The 12,376-nt window shown below is 46.8% G+C and overlaps 1 protein-coding gene across 2 annotated transcripts in view; it reads right to left on the bottom strand.

The window, feature by feature from the left end:
- LOC148542794 (ras-related protein Rab-9B) overlaps window positions 1-12,376 on the bottom strand; it is a 71,045-nt gene that overhangs the window by 17,080 nt on the left and 41,589 nt on the right. The window contains exon 1 of one of the 2 annotated variants that reach the window (XM_088466829.1): window positions 4,714-4,857. The exons of the other annotated variant lie outside the window; for it this stretch is intronic. The gene's annotated coding sequence lies outside the window, so the exon portion shown is untranslated. Of the gene's footprint in view, window positions 1-4,713; window positions 4,858-12,376 lie in introns of those variants that run through there. 2 annotated transcript variants of the gene reach the window in all.

The following is a 12,376-nucleotide window of genomic DNA, read 5'->3' as shown; positions in this document are numbered from 1 at the left end:
TTTGGAGTTGCATGCAAGTACATTTTTATGGACAGATCTTGCAATTTGTCACACTGTACATGCTCTGTAGCCAAGCATAGGCAACTTTAAGCAGCTACAATCAATTCAGAGTCGTAGGTATCTCAGCCACATCTTCACTTGCAGCTGAGTGGATGTAACTGGGCTTCCACTTGGCATTTGAACACAGGCCAAGTGTTCTGAGCGCACATTGTGGGCATGTAGTCAGAACTGCAGGCTAATCAGAGGTGGGTGTGCACAGAGATCTGTGATCTCTTGCACCAAGGATAGTATTGGTGCAAATGCGATCTCTGAATACAGGCAGATAGATACATTTATTCCCAGGTACCTACGACCAACAAGTGTGTGACTCTGAATCAGCCCCTTTATTATATAGATTGGCACATATAAGGGCCGCAACTAGGGGGAGAGGGGGTTGGCTAGGAGGCATGTGGGGTTTGCCGAGGAGAGACTGCTGAGGAGGGGCCCAGGTAGCTGGCTGTAAGGGGTTGCGAGTCGCACGCCGGGACCAGCAGGCAGCTACCCGTTGCCCTTCAGAGACACAGTGCTGCCATCATTCTCATGTGGTGCCGGTTACAAGCCAATCAGAGCTTGTGGACAGGCAGCCAATCAGCAGTGGCTGCCTGGTCCATGAGCTCTGATTGGCCTGCAACCAGTGCCACATTAGAATGATGGTTGAGCTGTGTTTCTCAAGGACTGCAAATGGCTGCCTGCCAAGTGCCAATGCAGGGTGCGTCTCCAAATCCTGGGGACAAGGTGAGAGGCATCTGTCAAGGGGGGGGAGGGAGGACATCATTGTATAAGGGGCATTAAGGTGGCATAATGTGTTGTAAGGGGCATTACTGTGTAGCATAATGTGTTGTAAGGGGCATTACTGCATGGCATAATGTGTGGTAAGGGGCATTACTGTGTGCCATAATGTGTTGTAAGGGGCATTACAGTGTGGCAAAATGTGTGGTAAGGGGCATTACTGTGTGCCATAATGTGTGGTAAGGGGCATTACTGTGTTACATAATGTGTGGTAAGGGGCATTACTGTGTGCCATAATGTGTGGTAAGGGGCATTACTGTGTGCCATAATGTGTGGTAAGGGGCATTACTGTGTACCATAATGTGTTGCAAGGGGCATTACCGTGTGGGATAATGTGTTGTAAGGGGCATTACTGCATGGCATAATGTGTGGTAAGGGGCATTACTGTGTTCCATAATGTGTGGTAAGAGGCATTACTATGTGCCATAATGTGTTAAAAAAAAAAAAAGAATCACTATGTTGCATAATGTGTTATAGGGGGGGGCATTACTGGGTCACAATACCATGCAGAAAAATCCCCTTTGGTATTTTTTGGGGGGGGGTGAAGCGTCTAATTATGCCTTGCTCCGATTGACACAAATCCTAGTTTCGGCTCTGCACATATGATCCTAACTTGGCCGAGGTTCGATTCACAGATAGGCGAAGATGTTCAGGTAAGCTGAGTGATAATAATAACGCAGACAGGAAGCCTGGCACCGGGATGAAAAATGTACAAAGCCGGGTACACGCCTGAACAGTAGGCGATCTTGCGGTGGGCCAATACAATGTAACAATATATATCTTACCCGCGTACACACTGTACGATTTGCCATATGACTGCACGGGATGTAGTTAGCAGACCGGCGGCAACTAAATCCCAACGGGGATTTAAAATAGGCGTCGAAATATAGACGCCTATCTTAATCCCGACGTCGGAGTCCAGAAGGACGCCATCCCAAACAAGGTAAGTCCAATTGCAGGATATAGCGTTACAATATTAATGTTAGTGAACCACATCGCACGTCATATCGTACCATCTGATGTGCCTGACATCAGATTCGAAGATGTGACCACGAAATTCATAAAACAATGAATTGAGTAGAATTGGGTTTGGATCTCAAAATTGGCCAATATATCGTTTCACAATGTTGAGATGAATGGCATGCATTGCAAATACTGTAGCATACATTGCTATTTTCTATACCTGTATAGCAGCTTAATGGTTCAGTACTGGTTCAGAAAACATACACAGCATGAGCAATTATCAACAAATATACCCAAAAAGTCTGGCTCTAAAAGTTAAAGTCTGTCATATGCTGAGCGATAGCTCATGGCAGATACAGTATAATATGCTGAACTTTATCTGGTGCTAGGTATAGAAAGATAAACGGGTTGGGTATTCGATCCTCGCACTGGTCATAATCCTGGCAGCATAATCCCGACGGTGGAAGTCCTTATGCATGCAGGTAAGTATTCTAACTCTTCCCCTAACCCACCTTTCCCGCAGCCTAACCCTAACCACCTTCGCCCCCCCCCTGTAACCTAACCTTTCCCTCCCCCAGCCTAATCCTAATCCCTCCTCCTCCCCTAGTGACTAACACTAATACTAACCGTCGGGATCACAGTCGTCAGGATTCTGGAGTCTGTCAGGATTCCGGTGCTGGGTTTCTGTCCACCATCATTGTCTGCGCCGTGATGGTGACTATATCCCTGATAAACCATATCTACTAAACATATTAATGTGTACCAGCAATGCATAATGAAAAATTCAAAGCTTAGTTAGCTAGATTGGTCAGTAGTTATGTCGACATACATCGTGTCAACATATGAAAATAAGAACATGGTTAATCTGTCAAAATGTTCAGCATGTCGACAGTGACCATGTCTACTTGGATGATAGGTTGGCATGATGAACTTTCGACAAACGGTCCCTTGTGGTCTAGCTGTGTCTTACATTGTCCCTGTGCCTGCAGCGGCTTCATCCGGGTCCTGACAGTCGTGTGAAGATCAGTTCCAGCTGTGATGTCTCAGCAGTGGCATTCCGGTTAGTATTTTCCCCACTATTCCTAATCCTTACACCTAACCCCTCGCCCCCTGTGCCTAACCCTAACACCCCCCTACCCCTGCAGCCTAACTCTAACACTTTCAGTGATGCCTAACCATTGGCATCATCAGACTGTCTTCATTTCACATGGTGACAATTCAGATGTCAATATGGTGCCTGTAGACAGTTTGAACCATGTCGACATTGTGATGTGCAAAGCCTATCTTATATCAAGCCTAATATACAGACTCACAATTGGTGCCAAGGTTAACATTCAAAGTGATAGCTGGTGCTATGTCAAATATGCATACATATATCTTGTGATAAGCCTTAATTGCTGATCAGTTGAATATGCAGAGCTGTATCTGATGCTAAAAGTGAGTCACGAAGAGGGATCTAGGCAGCCGCTGAGCTCCTGATGCGTCCCAAGGATGCATAGGGTGACTCTCCAGCGTATCTGCAGGCTGCAGTTCCAGGCACCTTGTAAGCCAAATACAGATGCCATAGGACAGCGACATGGTCACCCCCCTGGTGGCGGCACTACTCACACACCCCTAGTTACAGCCCTGCCACAGATAATACACAAAACATGACTTAATGCCAGGTATAACATACAGACCCATATCTACTACCAAGGCGAATATATTTACTGTATCTGGTGCAAAAATTAGCGTACAGTATTTGGCCTGCATAACGTGGTGGGTTCTCTTCCCCCCTCTGCTTAGCTGGCAATTCTTCAGTTCAGTCTATCTTAGCCAAATGGGGTTCTCAAACCAGAAACTGAGAGCCATTTATTAATGATGCCATTTGCAATGTGATCTGGAAGCGGTTAGCGCCCATGATCGCATTGCAGAATGTGATCGTACCAGCTAAATATATGAAAGAGCACATGCAAGGACAAAAGAGCCCGTCCCTGCGATGTGCTGGAGTGAAGTGACCGGTGTGACGGGGGTCCTGCGCATGCACGGTCTACAGGCCACATGGAACCCTCTCCCGGCTAGTTTTGCGATGTGTAGCCCATAGACTACAGCGGCTTACGCTTTCTACAGATAGCGTAAGCTGCTGGAACCAAGTTCCAAATACTTTGCATTCTAGAACTTGGTAAATATGACAGAATCCCCCATAGAAACCTACAGTGCGGGGGTTGTAGCTGCTGGTGGAAATGGAGGGACTGCACCAGATACCTTACTCCATAATTCATTCAGGGGATACTAAATCTGTGCAGGTATTCCCCGAAAACAGGTGTTTTTGGGGAAGAAGCCGCAAATATTTAATGATAAATGTCCCCCACTGTATTAGTCTGTTCAAATGCACAGCAGGGAGCTGACCATCAGGATTGATTACAAAGAAATAATAATAATAAGCTTAAAGGGGCCAGGGCAATCCCCTTGTTTCTTCCTCCCTATAACGCCGTCCCTGTACTGGATGAATTACACATTGAACTCGCCACTAAGCTACTGTGCCGGCCTGTTCTTTCCCCGACTGATGCAGAGCAGCTCCTGACTGTCACTGACAGCTGCACCAGTGATTCATCACTCGCTTAGTGATTTAGCATAAAGTTTTAATTTATCGACATCTATAATGTTATTTTGCAAATAAATTCATAGCTATAATAACTACCTATTTATCTACACATTTACGGCCTCCAACAATCCGTTTTTCTTTAGATTTTCCTAAAGAACAGAAACATGCACTGGTCAGCATTAACAGGCTCTGGCTACAATTACCACAATTCTCCGGGCCAGCATTAATGATCATCTGTCACAAAAGTCACTTAATGTTTTACAAAATAGATACACAAATCTTAAAATGTAACTTGTTTGTATACAATTGGCTAGCATATAAGTAAACAAATAGCTCACCTTCCCATTCCTCACTAGGAGAGTCGCGATTACAAATACTTGGAAGATATATGAAGGTTGGGGAATGATGAAAAGACAGAAATCTATTGTCTGCCTGAAAGAAGATAGCTAGGCTGCTAACTTTCGTTTCCGGTTGAAACGGAACTGACAGATCACATAGATTGTTTAGAAACATCAACAACAACAATTACTGTAGTATCATATCACAGCTATACACTGCACAGGAACACCCAGCAAAAGAACACATTACGCCGAGAAAATGCACAGGGTGTATTCATAAACATTGATTTTCTTCATTCGGCAGCTGAGATTGTGGCAGCGCCACCTACAGGACGCAATGGTTCAGTAGAGGAGTTGGAAACTACAGTGAATTTGCTGAAATGTATAAAATACTGCAAGTATTAGTGACTATTACCTCAAGCAAAACAATGAGAGACATTTTCACCCCTCTCTCTGCTACTAATTTATATCTCTAATGGTCTTCCTTCATAAATGTTATGCATACACAGTAAAGCATTTTGCATATAGCACACTCTGTTGCTTATTTATGGCTGCTTGACCATTATATTTAATTGTTTAACTATTAACAAGTGATAGCTACAGTAGTTAAGGCTGTTTATCCCACCGAGGCCAGATCTTGTCTGTCTTTCAGTTGCCAGGCACATGTATGTACTATGTAGTGTATGTACTGTAGAGTGTGGCCATAGACTGCTAAGGGAATGATCATTCCCCTTTCATTCTGCCCTTGGTGTAGAAGTAAAATAATTCGTAGCAGCTATGCATTGTGCAAAAGTGCTAAGTCCAACTTGCTACTACTTTAGAAAACACTGTGGGGTCTATGTATCAAGCGTTTTTTACATAAAATTCTGCAAAAACTGTAGTTTCTGCATAATTTTATGTATTATTGTTATGTACTAATGGCACAATGCAGGATATTTCACAGACATCTCTGGCAAGTGCTAATTAGCTTTGCAGATCGCAGTCCCCAGCAGGGCTGCCATCAGAAATTGTGGGGCCCGGGACTGACAAAACAGGCAGGGCAGCTCTGAGAGGGGCAGAGGCAGCTTGAGGTGGGCGGAGCTGTGGATAATATGGGTGGAGCTACAGCGGAGCTGGCGCATTAATTGGTGACTAGTTTAAAAAAATTTGTCAAAGTTTGGGCTGCGGGGGGTGCGTGTTATTATATCTTGTCAATCTATCATATGAAGCTATACCAATACAGAAATATAGCAAAAAACACTGCTGTAAATTCATATATAGCCGGATCCACATAAAATACATTGGAAAAGCTGGATGCAAGTTAAATACCCCTAAAAATCCTAATTTACATAAAATACATTGAAATAGTCAGTTTCACATAAAAAATATTAAAATAGCCATTTCCACATAAAGTACCACCATTACCAGGGGCGTATCTACCCATTGGCCAGGATGGCAGTCGCCAGGGGCACCGGCCGATGGGGGGCGCCACCCATGGCCAGGTGGTAGATACGCTCTTGCCGGCAGTGGCAGATTCAGGGTGGCAGGGCACGCATTTAAGAGGTTTTTTCTTTTTTTTCTTTGAGGCGCGCTGTCTTCCCCGCAATAAAAAAAAACTTCATCTGACAGCGCCGGCAGGCGCACACTTCAGGAAGCTGCACGGCCCATGGGGGGGACGCTGACAGCAGCAGCCTCATCCCCGTTGCGACCATGCAGCCGGGCCGTGCAGCTTCCCGAAGTGCGTGCCTGCCGACGCCGTGAGAAGCTTTTTTTTTTGTAGATAGAAGAGTCGACCCGGCGCACGTGACCTCACGCCGCACTGCTGAAGAGAGGACAGAGGAGCTGCGGCCCGTGAGAGCACTGCAGCAACAAGGTAAGAAGTGGGGATTGGGGGCACAGAAGGGGACCTGCCGGGACTGGCTGGGGAGTGGGTACTTAGAAGGGGGAACTGGCTTGGGAGTGGAGAACATAACAGGCTGGGGCTGGCTGTTGAGTGGGGGCACAGAAGGGAGCTGGCTGGGGTGTGCGGACTTAGAAGGGGGGCTGCTGGGGAGTGGGGGGACATAAAAGGCTGGGGCTGGCTATTGAGTGGGGGCACAGAATGGGGCTGGCTGGGGAGTGCGGACTTAGAAGGGGCTGCTGGGTAATGGGGGACATAAATGGCTGGGGCTGGCTGTTGAGTGGGGGCACAGAAGGGGACCTGCTAGGGCTGGCTGGGGAGTTGGGTCTTAGATGGGGGACTGGGTGTTTTTTTTCCCTGTGGAAGCCAATGTGTGTTTTTTAATATTAAAAATAGTAATAGTTGTGTGAGGCGACAGGGCTGTGAGGGGAGAGCTGGGGTGGAAGGGGGGCCGCCAGTCCCTTATTTTGCCAGGGGCGCTCAGACCCTTAGATACACCCCTGACCATTACACTTGTGCAGTTCACATGGGGAAGTCTTCACTGGCGAAAACTGGCAAATTTTACTGTCATCAGGGTTTTCACCAGTGATAGCAGCGTTAGAGGGGAAAGATTATTTAAATCAGAAGTTTGTGCTTACCTGCTATGTTCAGGTTTCTCCACGTAGCTTCTGATCGGCAGCCAGCAGGATGGTAACGGAAGCAGAAGGGAAAAGTGGAGGGATGGGAGGCGGGGCAAGAGAAAAAGTGTTTTGTGAAGGGCACAGGGGAAAATGTGGGTGGTGGGGGCAATATATGGGAGCGTTTATATTTGGATATGGTAGGGCAGGGAGAGCTGTAACTGGAGGGTCACAATACAGGGAACACTGGACCTGGGGGATGCAGGGCAGGACTGCTGGATCTGGGGGCACAAGGCTGGGCAAGCTAGTCCAAGGGGAAGTGCAGGACAGGGAGGGCTGGACCTATTGGGCACACAGGGATGGCTAGACATGGTGGGGGTGGCACAGGACAGGGGAGGCTGGACCTTAATGTTTTCTCCTATATTTCTGTATTTGTATAGCTTCATATGATAGATTGACATAACACGCACCCCCCACAGCCCAAACTTGGTTGGACCTTGGGGGAGTGGGGCACAAGACTGGGAAGCCTGGACCAGGGAAAGGGGGCACAGGACATTACAATGTCACTTATACTGTGCCCCTGTCAGATTTAAGACAATAGCTTTAAATAATTCCCATGTTTTTCATAATACTGGTTCCCAGTGGGTTTAAATATATGAGATAGAGCCGGAACCTGCTGCAGCTGCTTCTAGGGAAGGAGTTCAGTGATGGACATGAAGTGCAGTGTGCATTCTGTTCCCCATATGGTGAGGTGAGAGTTTTGGTGTTTGGGGGTGAGGTGGGTGTAGGGTCTGATGCCGGTTTTTAAGCCCCCCTAGATGCTGCCTCTCAGTGGGATCCCCCTGTACAGACACACCGCTGCTCTCTGCAGTAAGGACCCCTCTCTATGTCCTCTTTTGTGCGAGAACCATAAGTCCGGAGAGAAAGGGAGGCCCAGTAGCAGATTGCGGACCGGCACTTAGGACCCAGGCCTGGAGAGACAGCAGCAGCATTTAGAATCCAGCGGCGCCAGGCGCGGACCAGTCATAGCTCGCGTACTGGCAGCCAATCAGGATTGGACACCGGTTTGCGAGCTGTGATTGGCCTGCGGCTGACACCAACTTCGAGAATTGAAATGCCATCATGCTCGTGTTGTTCCGTGATCTGCTGCCGGACCCCCCTCCGTCTGGGCCCGGGACTCTAGTCCCGGCAGTCCCCCCCCTGATGGCGGCCCTGGTCCCCATTATTATCAAAAAGGACTATGATTTGACAGCTGCACCAGTGATTACTAAACTCCAAATAGCAGAGTTTAGCCCCGGTAGTGTACATGGGGGCCCATTTATCAAAATGTATTTGAGGTAAAATCCCCGAAAACATCAGTTTTCAGGAGTTTACCTCAAATACTAAGTATCCCCCGGATGTATTAAGGAGGGACCACAGCAGGTATCTTTCTTTCTTCTGTTTTTCCATATACCCATTAGAGGGGCAGACTACCTATCACAAGGCAGTAGCATCAAGTAATGAATATATAAATAGAGTGTTTGGAGCCCATTTGTATATATTTTTTATCTCCGATACCTGCTGTGATCCCTCTATTACCACTGGCAGCCACCTCCCCCATAGGCTTCTCTGGGGGTAGCGATGCTGCCAAATGTACCAATATCTGGAATGCGATGCATTCCAGATATTGGCCTTAGCAGCTAACGCCATCTGAACATGGCGTTAGCCGCTGTAGCCTATGGACTACAGCGCACACTATTAGCCGGCGGAGGGATCCGCCGGAACCCTCTCCCGCTATGGCGGATGTGCATGTGCAGTCCATGGAACTGCGCATGCGCACCACCTCCTGTAGTGGCCGGCCGCTCTCTGGAGACATCGCAGGGACAGGCTCCTTTCGGAGCCCGTGTCCCTGCATGTCCCGGATGATACATCCGGTCGAAGAGATCGCTTTTTGCAATGCGATCAGGAGCATTACTGTCATGCCCTGATCGCGTTGCAAAAGTGATCAATGATAAATTGGGCTGGACCTATTTGCAATAGCACCTCTCCTTGTGTATCAACACCTATTTCCCTATAGATTGTAATCTTGTGAGCAGGGCCCTCTTACCCTTATGTATGTCATGTATGTATGTCTTTTACAACCAAGTATAATGTTAATCTTGATTCAAATTGTAAAGCGCAACGGAATATGCTGCGCTATATAAGAAACTGTTAATAAATAAATAATAAATAAATAAATGGGCCCCATGATCTTTAGGTGGTGTAAACTAGTATACTATAAACCTATGGAGGCTCCAGAAGCAAGAGAGAGATCTTTCGATCTCTCTCTCTTGCAGACCCAGGCCAGCTCCAGAAGTTGACACTGGGCCTAATTCATAGATAAACACAACTGCAATTTGCACGCAGATCGAGCGATTATTTGCAATTGCGCATGTGTATGCATCACAGTGCACATGCGCGAAGGCAGCAGTGCATCCGCTGTGCGTTCACGCAGACCATGGAGGCCCATTGCAGAATGATTGACAGGAAGTGAACGTTTGGGGTGGAGACAGGGGGTGGAAAGCAAAACGCAGTCGTTCCTGGCCATTTGAACGCCGTCACATGGGCGTGCATAAATTACCCACTACAATTGCATACACAGCTCTGCGTGGCAGAAGAGGTCCCTGGCCTGCGTCAGGTCAGATCTTCCGCAAGGGTAAATTGGCCGCCGATGTCCTTCAATGGTACCGATGTTTAAGTAGGTATGCGTAGTTGTACGCAGGTGAGAAGGCAGTAGTGGGCGTCTTTATGCTCGGGTGACCTTTGCTAACATTAGCATATTTTTGCAACTGCGTTGTGTATGGAGACGCAGTTGCGGTTGCATTAGCGTACATCTCTGAATCAGGCCCACTGTGCGCATGTGCAGTGTCAGCTTCCCCTGAGAAGTCTTTCACTTCTATGAAAGACTTCTACAATGTAACTCACAGGGATAGCGGTTACTGCAACCGCTGTCCCTGCAAGCTCTCCTTTGTACATAGCGGGGATATTTTCAATAAAAATTAAAATATCCCCGGCGACATAGATAGTGACTGTGGATGGTTTACAATTATTAGTACATAGACGCCTGTGTCATAAAATAAAACATTTGTTTCTCCTAAAATACTGCTCAATTTTCCCTCATTTGCTGCATAGTTAAAATTAATAATTAAATTGAAGGAACATAGGGACTATTTAATTATATGTGTAACCCCTCTTAAGCGTACAGTGTGGTGTAACTAGCATATGTGATGATACACCTCTTGTTGCTCCAGGCCAGCTCTCCAGGGTATGGGTAATACCTGAGAAGGGGGTCCCTGCAGGGGTGTAGCTACAGTGGGAGAAGGGAGTGCAGTTACTATGGGGCCCGCTGTGTCTCTGGGCCCCACCTCCCCCTGCACCCACTTTTGTGGCACATGTGGAGTGAGTACTGGATGCCTGATTGCGGGCAGAGCTCTAACTAGAAGGGTTGTGCACCCCTGCCCTAAAGCATACTTTTAATGGGGCATGTTGGCTAATTATCGGGTCCCCTGAAGATAAATTTGGGGATACTTATTTTTAGCAGATACCCCCGATAATGATTTTTTTCCGGGGCTATCCCCCAACTAATAATTTATGAATAAGCCCCTTAATCTCACCTCTGTGAATACCCAGAGGGGAGATGCAGGAGCCCAGTATTAAGAGGCGGGATGACGCAAATGATGTCATCATGGCCCCGCCCCAACAGCATAATTCAATGAATCGCACAGAAAGGGTAAGGCCATGATGCTGTCTGTGGTTCGCAGAGAATCACATCACCATGTCCCACCCATTTTACTAGGATGTGGCCAGGATGTGGGAGGATGACCCACTCTAAGAGGGGTCTATGGGAACTCCCCAAAATTCAGGCATCTTCTGGACATTGCAGTCTTGTTTGCTCGGCCAATATTAATTGCAAATTATCCAATTTTATAGTTACTAACTTCAATGGTGACTAATATACGTTAACAGGGGCAGGTCAAGGGATGGGCTGATAGGGCCGTCACCTGATGCGCTGTAGCATGGAAGGGCGCAGCCACAGAGAGCCCGTCCTCTCAGTCTACTCTCTACACCATTATGCTTCTACATCCCCTCATGTTCCTGAGCTGCTCAGCTGATGTCTCTCCCCTACTGCTCCATCTCTCCTCGTGGTCCTTGCCCAACCTACACTCCAAATCCAGTGTGCATTGTGTTGTGCAGGGGAATGATAGAAACTATGACTCCCTAACTCCTTACCTACGATGTGACCAATGCTGGCAACCGGCCAGAAGCCCCTCTCTGTGGAACAAAAGGCGGTGTGGTCTGGTGTGTGAGTCAACCTGGCCGGGATTCTGTTACAGAAATACTTCAGGGAGGCTGCTGCAGTATGAAGATGTTTTGCAATTTATACATTAGAGCCATGAAGAGGGAGAACATAATTCATATGGTAAGTTCCAGCAATGGGCTGGAACAATAGTGTATGCCATGTTATTTTAAAGAACAGTAGATATTTATTCAGTTCAGGTAATCCATGTGTGCCTATCAGAATCCATTACAGGCAGAATTCCTCTTAATGACAAAAGTCAGTTTAAATGCAGGTGCCATCAAGCCAATTATCTCACAGGGGGAGGCAGGTTCCAAAACAAATCCACGAACGCCGGCACAATATATATATATACCTACATTCACACTGACTTTTATATATATCTACAGTATCTTAATGAATATATATATATATATATATTTATAAATAGACTTATGTTCTGGATGATGAGATGTACTAGATTCTAGAACCTGACACAACTAATTGATGAAGTAGTAATAGGTGGGGATGCTTAAATACTTGAAATGTCAGTAATGTAGTGGCGGGTATAAAGGGATCAGTAATGTAGTGGCGGGTATAGTGGGGTCAGTAATGTAGTGGCAAGTATAGTGGGGTCAGTAATATAGTGGCAGGTATAAAGGGATCAGTAATGTAGTGTAGGGTATAGTGCGGTCAGTAATGTAGTGGTGAGTATAGAGGGGTCAGTAATGTAGTGGCAGGTATAAAGGGATCAGTAATGTAGTGGCGGGTATAGAGGGGTCAGTAATGCAGTGGCAAGTATAAAGAGGTCAGTAATGTAGTGGCAGGTATAAAGGGATCAATAATGTAGTGGCGGGTATAGAGGGGTCAGTA

Source organism: Taudactylus pleione, unplaced genomic scaffold, assembly GCF_031769625.1.
Source record: "Taudactylus pleione unplaced genomic scaffold, aTauple2 ptg000009l, whole genome shotgun sequence".
Lineage (NCBI taxonomy): Eukaryota > Metazoa > Chordata > Amphibia > Anura > Myobatrachidae > Taudactylus > Taudactylus pleione.
The sequence above is the reverse complement of the archived record's forward strand: the minus strand, read 5'-3'. Positions and strand labels throughout refer to the sequence as shown.